Source organism: Thermobia domestica, unplaced genomic scaffold (assembly GCF_964235325.1).
Source record: "Thermobia domestica unplaced genomic scaffold, izTheDome1.hap1.1 HAP1_SCAFFOLD_1570, whole genome shotgun sequence".
NCBI lineage: Eukaryota > Metazoa > Arthropoda > Insecta > Zygentoma > Lepismatidae > Thermobia > Thermobia domestica.
Window position 1 is genome coordinate 242 of NW_027657280.1, and position 19294 is coordinate 19535.

Here is a 19294-nt window from a genome sequence, read left to right on the forward strand (position 1 = left end):
AGTAACCCGCTACGAAGTGTCATTAATTTACATGTAAATCACAATAGACACTACCGCAAAAGAAAGAAATCGAACCCAAGACCACGTAAACAAGATAAAGGACAAGATTCAGGTTTCTAACGCATTATTCGCCCCTCACAGCACAGTATAGAAGTTGTATAAGCCTCTATACGTACATCCTACTGTCAGAACAGAAATTCCGACTTGCGTTTCGCATCTCTCATGCTCGCTACTTCCAACAAATCGCCAATTTCCAACCAGAACCCCTTCTCCAGCATTAATACTGCTACATGATATGAATACGTATACATGAACGTACATAATGTAAAAAAAAACGTATGATTTTCTCAAATTAATCTCTCTACGTCTGTAATTTAGTGTGCATCAAAAGGCTTTAATGTAGTTACACGAATTCTTATAATCTAACAGAAAATCGCACAAAGTAAATCTTTCCCTTTATATAAATTTGTTGGCTCTGAAAAGAGCCGTTTATGCCAATTTTATATCCAAAATAGGAGGAACCCCAACTTAACCTCCGAAACCGTACAGGGTTCTTCCTTGCCTCTTCAAGGCATACACAACATCCATAGCTGTCACTGTCTTCCTCTTGGCGTGTTCTGTGTATGTAACAGCATCTCTGATTACGTTCTCCAGGAATACTTTCAATACTCCTCGGGTCTCTTCATAAATGAGACCAGAGATACGCTTCACACCACCACGGCGAGCAAGACGCCTAATAGCGGGTTTGGTGATACCCTGGATGTTGTCACGAAGAACTTTACGGTGGCGCTTGGCACCTCCTTTGCCAAGACCCTTGCCTCCTTTTCCACGTCCTGTCATTTCGATATGTTACTGCTTCGCTCACCACACACGAGAAATACAAGCCCAAGCAGCCCAAGACTCGTGGTTTTGTTCCTTCGATCATGCAGGGAAAGCACGGAGGAAAAACACAAAACGTGTCTAAGCCAATGAGAACTGTCCTTTTCGACTGACTTTATCCAATGAGAAATAGCTTGATTTAACGGTTTTGCTCTTTATATAACTTGACTTCATTCAGCGCGCAATTATTTGAAACAAGTCGTGACAGTTGCAATGGCACGTACCAAGCAGACAGCTAGGAAATCTACTGGAGGCAAAGCTCCTCGAAAGCAGCTTGCCACCAAAGCTGCAAGAAAGAGTGCTCCAGCTACCGGTGGAGTGAAAAAGCCCCATCGTTACAGGCCTGGTACTGTGGCTCTCCGAGAAATTCGTCGTTACCAGAAGAGCACTGAATTGCTCATCCGCAAGCTGCCCTTCCAACGACTCGTCCGAGAAATTGCACAAGATTTCAAGACAGATCTTCGCTTCCAAAGCTCAGCTGTCATGGCTTTACAGGAGGCAAGTGAAGCTTACCTTGTAGGGCTTTTCGAAGACACCAACTTGTGTGCTATTCACGCAAAGAGAGTCACAATCATGCCTAAGGACATTCAGCTTGCTCGCCGCATCCGTGGGGAACGTGCTTAAGTTTGAAGTTCTGGCACTGAGTTCAAAAACGGTCCTTTTTAGGACCAATACACTACTTAGAGATGCTGTTATCCTAACAAGGATCTTGTCCATACTTGTTATCTTTTTTTTTTAAATTCTCACGCCGTATGTTGCATAGTTAATACATCTACCTTCGTTTTCCTGTCGTTTCGTATATCATCCTATCTTTCAAGTATATTCTTTAGTTTTCCCCTATGTTTACCGATTGATTATCTTCGTTTTATGTGGTCAAGGGTTCGATTTTGCCATATGTTGCATAACTTAACTTCGATTCAACCACTGTTTGCCCTTCTCAACGTTATTAATCTGATAGAACTCGCAGGCGAAATATGTACTTCTTCCAAGGTAGCAAAAGTAATATTATTTTGTCAGAGGTCGCTGCTGTTGAATGCAAACGTTAAACTAAACTTTCTTTAAGTGTCTGTTTGTACTTAACATCAGTTCAATTGTACACCTACATTTCTGCTGGTGTTACTATTTTTCTTTATAGCAATATTACGAATTATAAGACGGTATCCGTGGTTATTAGCGTGTTCCCTTTTCCTAACACTTTCTCATTACACCAGTATTTCCATCATTCATTAGGCGTAATCACCCGTCTCCTTTATCATAAAAATCATAATAGTACGACGTTAAATTGAAACATAGTCTACTTCACTTTCACGAGTTGTAATAAGTTCGAACATTTCTTTCACCCCAGCCTTGAAAAGAGTTGATTTTAGTTTAGTGTCCCTTTCAGCAGCAAGGCTGTTTCAAACGTGGACCTACTTATTAACGTGCAATGCGAAACATTTGAGCTCCCACCGAGAATCGAACCCAGTCAGCCTGCAAAAGTTTTTCTAACAAATGCATTAAGTGCGTTTTCTGTACTGTTTCGCTACTTGAAGATAGGAACAAGGAAAAAGTAAGTGATCACAAATTGACATTACGTAATGTGTTCCCCATTTTTTTTCGAGTACACCATTCTTGACACCCGTGAAAGCTTTCTTTCCCCACCCTCAATTCCCCTCTGTTATAAAGCACTTACATCAAGAAGTGCTTCGGTTAAAAAGAAAACTCAAAGTCCCTTGCGTGTATACTATACATTGCTATGAATGAACATGTGATAATGATAGGAAAAGCACAATTTTACTCTTCTCAAAGTATTTGATGGCTCTAAAAAGAGCCGTTTTAAAATGTCAGATGATTTACTGACACATTTACTTCTTCTTTGGTGCAGCCTTCTTAGCACTTTTCGGTTTTGCTGTAGCCTTCTTTGGCTTCGGGGCCTTTGGCTTCTTGGGAGTTTTTGCCTTCTTCACTTTAGATGGTGATTTCTTAGGTTTGGGAGCAGCAGCCTTTTTCTTTTCACCAGTCTTCTTGGGACGTTTAGCTGCTGGCTTTTTCGCAGGCTTCTTCTCCTTTGATGCTGATCGTTTCGCCTTGGTTGAAGATCCACCTTCAGGCTTCTCCTTCAGCGATGAAGCACTAAGCTTAAACGATCCAGATGCACCTTTTCCCTTGGTCTGAACCAAAGACCCAGAAGCAACTGCACTTCTCAAGTATTTCTTGATAAATGGAGCAAGCTTCTCGGCATCCACTTTGTAGTTCTGAGAGATGTATTTCTTAATAGCTTGCAGTGAACTTCCTCCCCTTTCCTTCAAATTCTTGATGGCGTTGTTCACCATTTCTGATGTTCTTGGATGAGAAGGTGTTGTTTTTGGTTTCTTAGGCTTTGCAGACTTCTTAGGAGAAGCCTGTGCCGGGGCTGCAGGTGCTGATGCCGTATCTGCCATTGCTTTCTGCAATAAACTCAACGATACTGAAGAATGAAATTTTCGCTAGCAGGCAGCGTTGAGTTTGGTTACGGAGCGCGGACCGGATAGAAAGCACTTGCTGAGGCGGGCTGAGGTAAACAGAAGTTCGTAGTTGCCACAACGATAAGTGTGTTTCCTTCTATTTTGATAAACGATTTTTTTCAGGTATTCAATGAATGCACCAGATCCTATTCTTCCTTACTGGCTAGAAGAAACTTTATTCCACATAACTCAAAAGGCATTTGTTTTTATTCGCTTTTCTATTTTATGTTTCAGTCATTGCTAAGTCGGTCACACTACTTTTTCACCCTCCTTGTGCTTATAATTTTCATAATTTAACATGGAAATACTTATCAATAAATAATTATATTACCATGGTAATTAACTTCAATCCTTCCTGTGATTATACGCAAAGTACCATCTTCGTACTGCTTACTATAGTTCAATGAAGGGAATCTATAAAGTAACGCGTGTCGCACACATCTGCCTTGCAAACTCCCTGGCCTACTTCCAATGTATAGACTTTTATTTCAAATCCTGATTTAATTTCATAATTTTCTGTAGATTTTAACATTTTATTACCCAGCTTCTTAATACGAATGACAATCAAGCCTAAATATTTATTCCCTTTAACTTTATTTTTCTTTTTTATTTTGTGCCTTGTTTCATATTTGTTCTTACGTTAGCAATTAACGCACTTACCGTAGTTATGTATGAACAGGTTGTTTCTATATTTATTTTATTCCAAATAAATTAAATATATATACGGATTATTTTATGGTAGTTGATATTTTCTGTTGTTTCCTACGTGAATTGAGGAAACGCACGGACTTTCGCCTAATTCTTGTGCTACTTTCATATGTCTGTATCTGTCGAATGCTGTCGATCTGTCGAAATGTGTATTACTATCTGTCGATTCATCGAGTGAACTGAATTCGTTAACCATTTCACCAGGCGCGCATGCATTTTTTTTTCTTCTAAGGGATCCAAGCTTCGGGGGGCAAGGTTCCAATACTACAAGCCACTATGTCTATATACTATTATTCTGCATTCGAAAACACGATAAATATTCCACTTACTTTTTCACAAAAACATGATACAGACAGAGTACAGATGAAGTGTAAGATCAGATTTATATTGATGATACATCAATATTTTCCCTGTTAATAACTACATTTAATGAGAAAGTCTGCAAATGTATGTTCACTTAGGAACTTTTGCGAGGAGTCCGCACCCGGTGGACACCCCGTGAGTACGCCTCTGCACTTGACTATACTTCGAATTATACTGCAAACAGTTGTATTTTAGTTTCCCCGTTTAGTTCATCGATATCATTAACACAAAGAAAATAGATGTTATAGATGCGTATTCTCAGTTCTCGCTTTATATCCGGACGTCTGCAAAAATCTACTCCTTTTCTTTCTTTCACGCATCCACCAAACTAACAATGATTTGTATTATAATATTTGCGCATAAAATGTATATCTCATACCTTCCATGTTCTCAAGTATTCATAGACAAAAACGGTTATTTTCTGCGAACAAATTGTCCAAACACAGTGCAAATGTCATCTATAGATTGTCCTGGTTCCGTCTGCGTGTACATAACAATGCGTCATAATCATACATTGCACATTAAGGATATCAATTAATCTTCCCAAATTCCTAGATATGCCTGGCAAAAGTTCCGCGTGTTGTAAGGATATTACATTTGTACTACCGACAAGGTGGTATCTTCCAACATTGAAGTTCAATAAACCCCAAATGTGTCGGATATAGTATTTGATTTCTTGTCTCATTGTTTGCGTCAGAGATGTCTTCTCAAGTTAGGATTTACGATACATACAGGATGAGTTGTATATATTGTTGCTGCCAGCTCTATATTAATCCCATATTTGTAAACGAATAAAAACAGTATTCTAATTATAACAATGTGCTCACAATTAATTTTATTCTTAATTGTTATACGTATTGTTGATTAAAAATGAAAATGTTGCTAAGTGAATTTTATTAATATTTTCTGTTGCGTGATATAGGAAGTGAGTGAAATATTGGAGGAATATAGTGTGCGTAGCAGATGATGTGCAGTGGCTTTGGATCGCCTGTGATAAGGTAAGGCATTTGCTATTTTAATTAACGCATTTTATATACTGTAATCCTAATTATTTTTATGTGAATGTGCTTACTACTTGTGTATTCAGTGGGACCGATGTTTTAATATGTATGGTCAAGCAGTGTCGAGCCTGGTCAGTGTGTGGATAGGTGACCATTTTTTGTAAATCGATAACATTTAACTTTGTAAACACGGATGAAGTAGAAGTATATTTATTTTATTTTTTACCTCAAATATGTAGGACACTTCTCCTTTGTACATCAATTATTATTATTAGTTCAACTTGTTTACAAGTTAAATGAAAAGAATAGTCGTTATCGTGTGATGATTGTGCTCATTAGGCTAAAGAAGACTCGTGATAAGAAAGAAAAGAAGAACGGTGCTCAAGTTTCGTCACAGCATATTCTCAAAAATTTACAGGCAAAATTCAGTGTTCTGCATGAAAAGGCATATTTGTACGAAAAAAAAAAAAATTCTGCAGACGACAGAATTAAATAAAGTAATACACATGTATTTTAGAGTTACTGGTGTAAAATCATTACAAGTGCTTTGCCAGGTGGCCAATAAAAAGCACGAATACTATTTAAGGGAGCCAAAACAGGAGAAAGCTGGGGGCCTGAGCGATAGCAAGAATGTGCGTCCAAAGTGAACAGGAGCGAAGGCGACGCGGGTATACGTATAAGCAAGGGTAGTGGAAACCAGTTAGTTTTCGAGTTTCAATAGCACTTGTCATGCATCCATACTAGTAGCGCCCCGCTTGTAAACATTAAGTACACTATGCAAGAATACACCGCCGGTGGAAAATAGTACCTAATACAGTTATCTTTCATATATACTGACTTATTTTACAGTAGTAACCCAACACTAGTAAACGTAAAATAAAAGTGTATAACTTTATATTTAATTCTATCGCCTGGCTTAGTTTTTCACCTGTAAGATGTACTTATTTAGAGCAAGTTTCTTAACTAGCAAATTAAACCGAGAACCACAGCAACCATATATATATTCTTATGATGTACTTTTCTTTGAGTGGTGTTCTCTGTCTATTGAATAACATTTTCTCAGTTTAATGCTAGCAAAAAACAAAACAAAATCAAAGTGTTTCTATATAAATTTAGTTCACCGTGTTGTAATATCACATGGAATTGAAAAACGAATAGTCGAACCTCTGCTATCTCGATCAAACTTCTCAGGATGATATACTGACTTACCGCAGAAGTTCGACTGAATACGTTTCTCAGTTCCATGGGAGAACCTGGAGAAGCAAAAGCCTGCGCAACGGAAAATACTAAATAAACTTGTAGAGCAGGTCAAGATGTATCATCATGCCAAGTTTCATTCAGATCAGAGAAGTTTGGCTGCAGCCATTTTCATTACAAAGCACAAAATGGATGGTCCCTAACCTCGAGAATCTTCACAATTGTCGACGAGTTGAACTGCACTCATCTGATCAAAATCAAACTTAAAATGACAGTTCACTTTCAACTGTTAAATAATATGATATGCAGGCTTCTGCTTTCCTAGTTACAGTCTATCCACTGTGGTATGCATATTAGTACAAATGTGAGAGTGCATATTTATTAAAGATTTGCTTCAAAAAGCGATGAAAGACATAGGCATTGCCGCGGGCGGTGATAACAAGATGCCGGAAAACGAACAAGCAGAAAGAATATGGGCTGAAGAAGTGTAAACGACGACGCGGCGGCCCGTAAAGGTGTTGCCGTCCTATTAAATGAATAATATCAAAAGAAAGAAAAAAAAAGTAAAAAATTTCGCGCTCGTAATCAAGACAGAAAGCAACTAAAGGAAATCTTTGTTTTACGTCCCACGTTATGCCGCTTAGGCTAAAAGAGGCGCTGATTATGAGAAATGATTGAAATGGTGGTGGAATGAAGAAAGTGGGAGGAAACGGGAGAACCCCGCGGTAACCCACCGCACATAGTTTTTGTCCACCATAAAGTTAACTTGGCGGGGGCTCAAGACAGAAAGACGGTTGGAAAAACAAATAAACGATGTTGCATCCCGTAAAAATGTTCGCGACCTATGAAATCAATATTTTTTCTTAAAGAAAAAAAAGAATTAAAAAGAGAAAAAAAGGTCAAAATTTCGCGCTCGCTTCGCTCGCGATCAGCAGAGAAAAGAGGACGTGACGCACCCCTAAAAGTGTTGGCGACCGATTGAATAAATATTGTGGGTAAAAAAAAAAAAAAAAAAAAAAAAAAAGTCAAAAATTTCGCGCTCGCTTCGCTCGCGATCAGCACAGAAAGAAGGACGTGACGCGCCCCTAAAGGTGTTGGCAACCGATTCAATACATATTGTCGGTAAAAAAAAAAAAAAAAAAAAAAAAAAAAAAAAAAAAAAAACGCTCGCTTCGCTCGCGATCGACATGAAAAAGGCAACGACGTGACGCCCCGTAAAATTGTCGGCGACCTATTCAATCAATATATTCGGTTGAAAAACAAAGTCAAAAGTTTCCCAATCGCTTCCCTCCCGATCGACATAAAAAAAAAGGCAACCCCTTCACCTCTCCTTATGCATTCATCAGTAAACATACAACCATAGATCACAATACCACTCACATCACCTATCAGTTCTCCACGTCCATCAAGATCCAATCATCGCCCTGGCCCTTTATGATGATACACAACATTACATGTTATTGTGTGCATTGCCCCGCGTTACAATACATGACCAAAAAAAAGAGAAAAAGAGCTGCACTGCCTTCAGTGTAGACATGTTCGTATTCGTAGAAAATGATTTTAGGTACACGATAGTACAGTAATCTATCTTCACATGCTTCAGATGTGAACGATACCTACACATGAAGAGGGCTCCCGAGGTTTCCTTTTCCAATAGGATGGAGCTCCACCACACTTGCAGAATGACGAGAAGTTATGTTAATAAATATATCCCAGAGTGTTTCGTAACTCGCCCTTGGTCCTAATGATGAAGCGTTCTTCAGATGGCCCCGATGTCTCCACACATGATACTATGCGACTTCTTTTCACGAGGCTCTCAAAGATCACGTTTGTGTCCTAACATTCTCTGCAGATATGACACAGCTGCGATAGCGGATCACAGAAGCCTTTCCTCTCCTTACAAGAGACGTGTTCATTCGAGTATGTGAGTAATTCGACTATCGATTAAATATCTCCCGTGTCACGATAGTAGTCACTTTCAATTCTTCTAACGAAGGTAAGAAAAAATGCTATACAAACTTCCTTTCGGTATATAAAGGATTAGGGGCCCAGAGAATATTTTCTTTCAAGAGGATACATTCTTTTTCGAACACCCTGTATATAGATCCTCTAATTATAACTGCAAACAAAATGTTGATTTTGCAATTGCTTCCATGAGAGAATATTCTGTGCACTTTCTTTCTGAAGGGCCGGGCCTAAACGTTTTCCTTAATCATTAAATTTAGTAGTTATCTACAATTACATAGTTTTCCATTGTTCTCAAAATAAAGATTTTTCTCTATGAATTGTTGAATGTTGCTAGGGATATTGAAGTAATTCTTTTTAGTGTTTTTTTCTTTACAATAATGTACTGAACGCCTGCATTAAGGAAGTTCGTGTGTCCATCTTGCAAAATGTTTCGTCTTTTTTCATGCCCACTAAGGTAAATATTCATTTTGCTCTTTTCTCTGTATGCAAACCACATTTCTTAAAGGCAACATTTTCATACAAATGTAGTACTAAAAACTTCTAATTGGCAACATCTGGGCTGCGAAGAGGAAAAAGAAAGAAATCTCGTACGTATTCGCGCGCAATTCGGAATTAGCCAATGAAAAGCACAAAAGCGGCCACCATCTCTCTCTCTTTCTTATTAACGGTTTTGTACTTTCTGCAGTTCTATCAGTGCTGCTAACCTCTTACTATATCATTGAATATGTATGTTTAGATATATATATATATATATATATATATATATATATATATATATTTTTTTTTTTACAAAAAATCATACTACTACGGAATAATATTAAATGCCTTTAAACCCTCATTTCTGTTTGCACTTTCTGTTACACTACCTTCCCCGAACTTCTTTCAAGTTATTAAGTGCAGAACGGGGAGTTATACATATTTACTTGCGCTTTGACAATATCTGCACATTGTGTAATAATAGGAGACGTATAAAATAAAACTATATACTAATACGTATATATATATATATATATATATATATATATATATATATATACAGTACACATTCCACTATCCGAGGCTTTCCTTTTCTTTTCTTGCTGACGATAAATTACGCTTTTAGAAATGTTGTCTGAAAACAATAAGAATATGTGCAAAAAATACAATCAGAGGTAGAGGTCTTTAACAGGAAATAAGCAAGGGAGTTGAAAAATTTTTTATGCATGTAAAAAATATAGACATGAACCAACTTGTGAAATAAAAAGACCAGAAAACTACTCTTTCTAAATTATGTGTAAACTTTTTACCGAAAACGAAAGTTGCACGAAAGACTTTTTGTCCGTTTTTTGGCCTCCGGTGCTTGGGGTCCCTGATTCAATCCCAGCTCGTGCCGTGTGAACTTTGTCGTGCATAAAGACCGTGCTCATGGGTTTTCTCGGGTTTCTCCCGTTTCCTCCCACTTTCTTCATTCAGTACTCATCATCACCGTCTCCTTTAGCGTAACCGGTATAAGTATGCGACGTAAATCTAAATATTTCATTTCATTTCCCTTTTCTGCTCATACTGCTGATTATGCGCGATTATGCCAACATCCAACTCCGCGGATAATCGTGCGATTACTGTATATACAACTAATACAGATACAACTAATTATATTATCAGTTACAGTATCGGTTTTTATTTACTAATTTGCCTCACTTTATTTGCATCCCTGCAGTAAATAATTCTTATCGATAATAGTTAAAATGTATATTACATTTTAGTGCTTCACGACTGAATGATCATCTGCCTTACGTTATCTCGCAGCTGAAGAGAATGCTACACTGAAAACTACCTTGCGTTATAAAGGGTAAGTGAAACATATCTTAAAAATATCTTTCATACATTTCATTGTGTACATTAAAGAATGTAAGTTTGCCTTTTTCCTGTAATCAATACTTAATAAAGGATTTATTTTTATTTATTTATATACAATTTCATACGTGGTTCGTGATAGTAAACTCGATAGGACACAGTGGCACTATGAACATCCGAATCACTCATCATTCGAACATTCAAATATTTATTCGAATATTAGTATATTCCAAGTAATGTTAACGACGTTAATATGCTTGCCTTTATAGTTAATAATGTCAATTCTTACTTAAAACATACTTCCTTAACAGGACATTGAAGAAAAGGTAGTTGCCAACGGCCATACCATGCTGAATATACCGGTTCTCGTCCGATCACCGAAGTCAAGCAGCATCGGGCCTGGTCAGTACTTGGATGGGTGACCGCCTGGGAACACCAGGTGCTGTTGGTATACTTTTTCTAATTTTGTTTTTCACAAAGACGAATATTCTCACATCGTTCACCACGATAATTTCGTAATCATGCATTACTTAAAACAATTAGCAACGCTTTCCACGCGCTGGTCTTTTTGAGTATTCACCGACAAACCTACGTAGCTACAATAACTCACTCGAAGCCATATGCATTCGCCAACGGCCATACCATGCTGAATATACCGGTTCTCGTCCGATCACCGAAGTCAAGCAGCATCGGGCCTGGTCAGTACTTGGATGGGTGACCGCCTGGGAACACCAGGTGCTGTTGGCATCTCTTTTTCAAATTTCATTATCCTTCAAGTACGAAAATACTAGAAACATTAATTTTATAGTACTTTCAAGAGATAATTTATCAACATTATTTCATAGCGATTAATCGATATTCTAAGCGTTATACCCACTATTTCTTACACTAACAGCCTGTTTATTTGCACGGCACATTAAAATAACCTGATTTCCGATCCGTGTGCACCTACTACTATACTTAACACGGAATGTATTACCACTTTTTAAAAGTAAATTATTATGACTAAGTGTAGATCTCCGGCGAGTAAATGCCTTTCGTATACAAGCACGACACATCTCCGCTATGTGCTTTACTTTTTTACTAACAGCATATAGAAATTGGATTTCAACGTGTTTCTACATAACAGAATGAAGCAAATTTCGTGATTTAACTCTTTCGAATAATGTGTTGGTCCTGACAAGGACCGTTTGAAATGAAAAATCTTGAAGAAGATTTTTACTTAGAGCTTGTGTACTTGGTAACAGCCTTCGTACCCTCACTTACAGCGTGCTTGGCAAGTTCACCAGGCAAAAGAAGGCGCACAGCTGTTTGGATTTCCCGGCTGGTGATAGTTGACCGCTTATTGTAATGGGCCAAACGAGAAGCTTCAGCAGCAATACGCTCGAAGATGTCATTAACAAAGCTGTTCATGATACTCATAGCTTTGCTAGATATGCCAGTGTCAGGATGCACTTGCTTCAAAACTTTGTAGATGTAAATGGCATAGCTCTCCTTCCTCCTCCTCTTCTTCTTCTTATCTCCCTTGGAGATATTCTTTTGGGCTTTACCAGCCTTCTTTGCAGCCTTTCCGCTAGTTTTTGGTGGCATGATGACTCACTCGTTCAGCAAAATTAGATGTGTCCGCAGAAACAGAAACAGAAAAGTTAAAAATAAGGACGCCCCTCGGGAAAGCCCGCGCCCTGACAGAGAGTAAGGCATCAACCATCTATCTACATGCCTCTCCTCACATGCAATTAGTAGCCTAAAGCTGGTGTCGGTGGGTGTGTCTCGCGGCTTCTATCTTTAACGAAAGACATTTACACGCGTATCTGTAGTTAAAGTGTAGATAGAAAGAAAGAAGGGTAAAATAGAAGATAGGAAAGCGCGAAAGAAGATTTTATTGTGTTGATAGAGGGATAAAAAACCTGGAAACCAGGAAAAAACCCCCTTTATCGGTCATGCTGCATGCAATAGTATTTACATGGCAAAACCACTTGAGAAGGGTGGTGAAAATCCATGTAAAAGTGTCTGTAATAATAAATTAATAAATTATAGTTTACTTTAAATTACTAAAACCTATCTGTATGTGTTAAGCTATCTGTGTTGTCTGTATTTGGGAGGTGTTTTGTTAGTAGGGAAGACTGTTATTTTTTTAACATGCAATTTGGCCGTCTTCTTGATCCTTTGGTCGGTGCTTGTGTCGTCATCTGTCTGCAGAATTTCTTTTTTTTTTTATTCTACGTTGGCTCCATTGATGCGTTGTAGAGAAGGAACGTATAGCTGTCCATCTGTTGTTAAGATGGGGCTGAAGGATTGCCGGTAGATCTTCTTTGTTGCTTCTTTTATTGCTCTGGTGAGTCGTTGGTGGTTTGCCGGTTCTATTGTGAAAGTTAAGACTGAGGTAATCCATTTGATGATTCTGTTGGTGACTGTATGCATGGCGTCATCAATAAGTGTTTGTAGGATATTAGCAATTTGTTCTTGTTCCTTGGTAGCTCTGGGTGGGTCTTCCGGTTTCTTCCTTTCTTCTTCTTGTTGGGTGGTCTGGTCCTTATTAGGGCCATCGTCTATATCTTGCTGCTTTGCAGTTTCTTCTTTTTTTGTAAGCTGGTCTTCTGTTAAGATTTTCATAGCTATGGTGTGAGTTTGACGTGGTCTTCTTGGGCAATTGCTATTTCCTGTTCTGTGGCCTGTTGTTCGACAGGTTGCACAGAAGTTGTTGTTAATTGGGTTATTGCAGGTGTCTTCGTGTTCCTTCCCGCAACGATGGCACACTCTTCTGTTTTTGCACAAAGCTCTCTGGTGCCCATATTGATAGCATTTGTAACACGGCATCGGCCGTGGCGGTGCTCTAGATGTTTCTACTTTGTGATGTGCCGTCCCTATGGAGATTCCATGTGTTATCAATTTATTTATTTGAGCGGGATCTTCTGAGAACAATCTGAGTAAGGGTGCAGGTCCTTTCTGGGTTTGTATCCTCACTGCGTTTGTGAAATTGATTCTCAGTTTCCTTAATTCAGTTTTGAAGGTTTCAACATCTGTGGTGACTGGTACGTTTTTGATAACACACGTAAATATTGGTCGCTTTTGGTGGGATCTCTTGTCGCCTTCATTCTTCTTGGTTCGTGGGTCTTCTTGCTGTGTTGGCGAGTCTTCTTTATTCTTCTTGGTGCGTTTGCCTTTCACTACTGTGAACTCTTCTTCGGCAGCTGGTTCATTGACTTCATTGTCTGCTCTAGGGTGTGGTGACTTCTGGTCCTTGAAAGGGCCGGATGCCTCAGATGTCATATCTTCTGGTGTGGCGAATTCGGTTGTTTCTTGTCCTCTGGCTTGGATCAATATTGCTCTGTCACCAAAGTGTTTGGCTTTGAAGATGCGCAGAAAAACATCTCGTACTACTGGTGTGGCGAAGTCAATCCTGAACCTCTTGTATCCTCTATATGTGACGCGTACTTCTGAGGTGTCCATCTTTTCAGCTATGATGTTAATGACTTCCTCGGTTGTGTAAGTGACTTCATAGAGTTTCACTTGCGGAACTGCCTCTTGTTGTGCCGATGGAGTGTCTGGCTGTTGCTGGTCTTCTCTTCTTTCTTCATTTGCTTCTCTCCTGCTGGGGGTTTCATGTCCCTTTTCTTCTTCCTGGGTGGGTTCTCTTGGCGTGTCCTTGATTTGGTTTGTGGTCGTCTTCTTCTTTCTTGAGTCTTCGCTGCAGTCTCTGCGGGCTTGGGATGGCTCCCTACCCGGTCTTCTGGCGGGTGATTTCTTCTTCTGGCGTGGCATGGTGTATGTGGGCCTGATAAGGGCCGGTCACTAATTGAGGGAAAGTCTCTCTAGTTTTGTGTAGGTGCTTCACTAATGCTATCCCAGAGAGATAACAAAGCGTTCCCGTCAGCCGACTGTCGGCAAAGCCTGTTCAGCCTATATGGCCAGCGCGAAGCTTGACGCACAATAGGGGGTCAAGCCGACGGAAAGCAATGATAATTTCCCCAGGAAGCGGTGTGTGTAAGTGTGTGTTGAAGCAATGTTCTTTATTAACACAACAGTCTCTTCTCTTTTAAAGCAGGATTATCTCAAAAGACTATCCTGATAACACTTATAATGAGTCTCTTCTTCTTGCGGCGTCTATCTGCTTCGATCTTCTTTCTACTTAGCGCTGCAGCATTGCGAGCTTCTCGATGAGTAGCGACTGCTTAGTTGTCACCGTTAGGTATCCACAGTCTTAAGAAGGTAGCCGACGTCATCTCCAATTGAGATCAGATGTGTCCGCCGATTTATCGACTTCATTTAAATTACAGTACGTGTTTCAATTCGCGCCAACTGCCTTGCTTTTCATTTGATGCACTCGGGTGCACGCTTGAAGTAGTAACAAAACTGACTTGATTCATGGGAGGCCGCAATTTTTCCTCTCATCTTATTACGAAAGAATATTGAACAATGTCTGGTCGCGGCAAAGGTGGAAAAGTCAAGGGAAAGAGCAAGTCCCGCTCCAGCAGGGCTGGCCTTCAATTCCCAGTAGGCAGAATCCATCGTCTTTTGCGAAAGGGTAACTATGCCGAACGAGTTGGTGCTGGCGCTCCCGTGTATTTGGCTGCAGTCATGGAATACCTGGCAGCTGAAGTTCTTGAGTTGGCAGGCAACGCTGCTCGTGACAACAAGAAGACTAGGATTATTCCACGTCATCTGCAGTTAGCTATCCGTAACGACGAGGAATTAAACAAGTTGTTGTCTGGAGTTACAATCGCTCAGGGTGGTGTTTTGCCCAACATTCAAGCTGTACTTCTGCCCAAGAAAACTGAGAAGAAGGCATAAATGTAAGACCTATATCTCATACAAATCGGCCCTTATGAGGGCCACAAACCCCTTTATAGAGGAGATTTACGATTGAAATGAATTGTTTTCGATATACAGACTCATCAAAAGTGTCTGAGATAGTTGCTTAGTTTCATTCGAAATTCTCGCTGCTATTCGATTAATTAGTATATGTGTAGTCGTCGATCGTAATTGAAGCCCATAGGAAGTCACACTAACTTTAGAATACTCCAAACAGCGATGTGCTTAGTTCCCACTACATTATTAATTATAAGATCATTACCTTTTGTATTGTCGCTAGCTACATTTTTTTGATATTTGCGTACATCGGGCTCATATTACCCAGAGGACAGGACAGTCGAGCCCAGATTCTCAGCAATGGAAGAAAACCTCATACCACATATTCTCATGTACTTCATGCTAGACAAAGGAATTTCCAACATTCTTAAAGCACTCATGTTTCTCTCTTGCGTTGGCTTGGCTGAAATTACTCTGTTCAATATGTTCTCGACATTTATTATTGTTCATTACTATGCCCCAATGACATCATGAACAGAGCGGATCAGAAAACTTTCCTAAATTTCTTTTGCAACATAGTAATGACATTAAATGCACACTTAAGTACGATTTATTCTTTGCAAGGTCGATATTCATATTTGTGTGATATGTGTTATATGTATATGGTTTGTAATACGCAACTACTCTTATTCTCTGATCTCAGAACTCATTTGCTACTGTGCCCAACGAGCGAGCCTAGGTTTCTTGTAACTACTGCCTTTCTTTAGTAAATAATGTGAAGTATACAATGCATTAACCTACATCTCATATTTGTATTACTCTTTATTTTAGTAACCCGCTACGAAGTGTCATTAATTTACATGTAAATCACAATAGACACTACCGCAAAAGAAAGAAATCGAACCCAAGACCACGTAAACAAGATAAAGGACAAGATTCAGGTTTCTAACGCATTATTCGCCCCTCACAGCACAGTATAGAAGTTGTATAAGCCTCTATACGTACATCCTACTGTCAGAACAGAAATTCCGACTTGCGTTTCGCATCTCTCATGCTCGCTACTTCCAACAAATCGCCAATTTCCAACCAGAACCCCTTCTCCAGCATTAATACTGCTACATGATATGAATACGTATACATGAACGTACATAATGTAAAAAAAAACGTATGATTTTCTCAAATTAATCTCTCTACGTCTGTAATTTAGTGTGCATCAAAAGGCTTTAATGTAGTTACACGAATTCTTATAATCTAACAGAAAATCGCACAAAGTAAATCTTTCCCTTTATATAAATTTGTTGGCTCTGAAAAGAGCCGTTTATGCCAATTTTATATCCAAAATAGGAGGAACCCCAACTTAACCTCCGAAACCGTACAGGGTTCTTCCTTGCCTCTTCAAGGCATACACAACATCCATAGCTGTCACTGTCTTCCTCTTGGCGTGTTCTGTGTATGTAACAGCATCTCTGATTACGTTCTCCAGGAATACTTTCAATACTCCTCGGGTCTCTTCATAAATGAGACCAGAGATACGCTTCACACCACCACGGCGAGCAAGACGCCTAATAGCGGGTTTGGTGATACCCTGGATGTTGTCACGAAGAACTTTACGGTGGCGCTTGGCACCTCCTTTGCCAAGACCCTTGCCTCCTTTTCCACGTCCTGTCATTTCGATATGTTACTGCTTCGCTCACCACACACGAGAAATACAAGCCCAAGCAGCCCAAGACTCGTGGTTTTGTTCCTTCGATCATGCAGGGAAAGCACGGAGGAAAAACACAAAACGTGTCTAAGCCAATGAGAACTGTCCTTTTCGACTGACTTTATCCAATGAGAAATAGCTTGATTTAACGGTTTTGCTCTTTATATAACTTGACTTCATTCAGCGCGCAATTATTTGAAACAAGTCGTGACAGTTGCAATGGCACGTACCAAGCAGACAGCTAGGAAATCTACTGGAGGCAAAGCTCCTCGAAAGCAGCTTGCCACCAAAGCTGCAAGAAAGAGTGCTCCAGCTACCGGTGGAGTGAAAAAGCCCCATCGTTACAGGCCTGGTACTGTGGCTCTCCGAGAAATTCGTCGTTACCAGAAGAGCACTGAATTGCTCATCCGCAAGCTGCCCTTCCAACGACTCGTCCGAGAAATTGCACAAGATTTCAAGACAGATCTTCGCTTCCAAAGCTCAGCTGTCATGGCTTTACAGGAGGCAAGTGAAGCTTACCTTGTAGGGCTTTTCGAAGACACCAACTTGTGTGCTATTCACGCAAAGAGAGTCACAATCATGCCTAAGGACATTCAGCTTGCTCGCCGCATCCGTGGGGAACGTGCTTAAGTTTGAAGTTCTGGCACTGAGTTCAAAAACGGTCCTTTTTAGGACCAATACACTACTTAGAGATGCTGTTATCCTAACAAGGATCTTGTCCATACTTGTTATCTTTTTTTTTTAAATTCTCACGCCGTATGTTGCATAGTTAATACATCTACCTTCGTTTTCCTGTCGTTTCGTATATCATCCTATCTTTCAAGTATATTCTTTAGTTTTCCCCTATGTTTACCGATTGATTATCTTCGTTTTATGTGGTCAAGGGTTCGATTTTGCCATATGTTGCATAACTTAACTTCGATTCAACCACTGTTTGCCCTTCTCAACGTTATTAATCTGATAGAACTCGCAGGCGAAATATGTACTTCTTCCAAGGTAGCAAAAGTAATATTATTTTGTCAGAGGTCGCTGCTGTTGAATGCAAACGTTAAACTAAACTTTCTTTAAGTGTCTGTTTGTACTTAACATCAGTTCAATTGTACACCTACATTTCTGCTGGTGTTACTATTTTTCTTTATAGCAATATTACGAATTATAAGACGGTATCCGTGGTTATTAGCGTGTTCCCTTTTCCTAACACTTTCTCATTACACCAGTATTTCCATCATTCATTAGGCGTAATCACCCGTCTCCTTTATCATAAAAATCATAATAGTACGACGTTAAATTGAAACATAGTCTACTTCACTTTCACGAGTTGTAATAAGTTCGAACATTTCTTTCACCCCAGCCTTGAAAAGAGTTGATTTTAGTTTAGTGTCCCTTTCAGCAGCAAGGCTGTTTCAAACGTGGACCTACTTATTAACGTGCAATGCGAAACATTTGAGCTCCCACCGAGAATCGAACCCAGTCAGCCTGCAAAAGTTTTTCTAACAAATGCATTAAGTGCGTTTTCTGTACTGTTTCGCTACTTGAAGATAGGAACAAGGAAAAAGTAAGTGATCACAAATTGACATTACGTAATGTGTTCCCCATTTTTTTTCGAGTACACCATTCTTGACACCCGTGAAAGCTTTCTTTCCCCACCCTCAATTCCCCTCTGTTATAAAGCACTTACATCAAGAAGTGCTTCGGTTAAAAAGAAAACTCAAAGTCCCTTGCGTGTATACTATACATTGCTATGAATGAACATGTGATAATGATAGGAAAAGCACAATTTTACTCTTCTCAAAGTATTTGATGGCTCTAAAAAGAGCCGTTTTAAAATGTCAGATGATTTACTGACACATTTACTTCTTCTTTGGTGCAGCCTTCTTAGCACTTTTCGGTTTTGCTGTAGCCTTCTTTGGCTTCGGGGCCTTTGGCTTCTTGGGAGTTTTTGCCTTCTTCACTTTAGATGGTGATTTCTTAGGTTTGGGAGCAGCAGCCTTTTTCTTTTCACCAGTCTTCTTGGGACGTTTAGCTGCTGGCTTTTTCGCAGGCTTCTTCTCCTTTGATGCTGATCGTTTCGCCTTGGTTGAAGATCCACCTTCAGGCTTCTCCTTCAGCGATGAAGCACTAAGCTTAAACGATCCAGATGCACCTTTTCCCTTGGTCTGAACCAAAGACCCAGAAGCAACTGCACTTCTCAAGTATTTCTTGATAAATGGAGCAAGCTTCTCGGCATCCACTTTGTAGTTCTGAGAGATGTATTTCTTAATAGCTTGCAGTGAACTTCCTCCCCTTTCCTTCAAATTCTTGATGGCGTTGTTCACCATTTCTGATGTTCTTGGATGAGAAGGTGTTGTTTT

At 39.5% G+C, this 19294-nt stretch overlaps 2 non-coding genes across 2 annotated transcripts; both read left to right on the top strand.

The window, feature by feature from the left end:
• Window positions 1-10764: 10764 nt before the first annotated feature.
• On the top strand, window positions 10765-10883 carry LOC145677895 (5S ribosomal RNA). The gene has a single exon (XR_014130084.1). It is a non-coding gene; the product is annotated as a 5S ribosomal RNA (ribosomal RNA).
• A 177-nt stretch (window positions 10884-11060) lies between these two features.
• Window positions 11061-11179, top strand: LOC145677893 (5S ribosomal RNA). The gene has a single exon (XR_014130082.1). It is a non-coding gene; the product is annotated as a 5S ribosomal RNA (ribosomal RNA).
• The last annotated feature ends 8115 nt before the right edge of the window (window positions 11180-19294 follow it).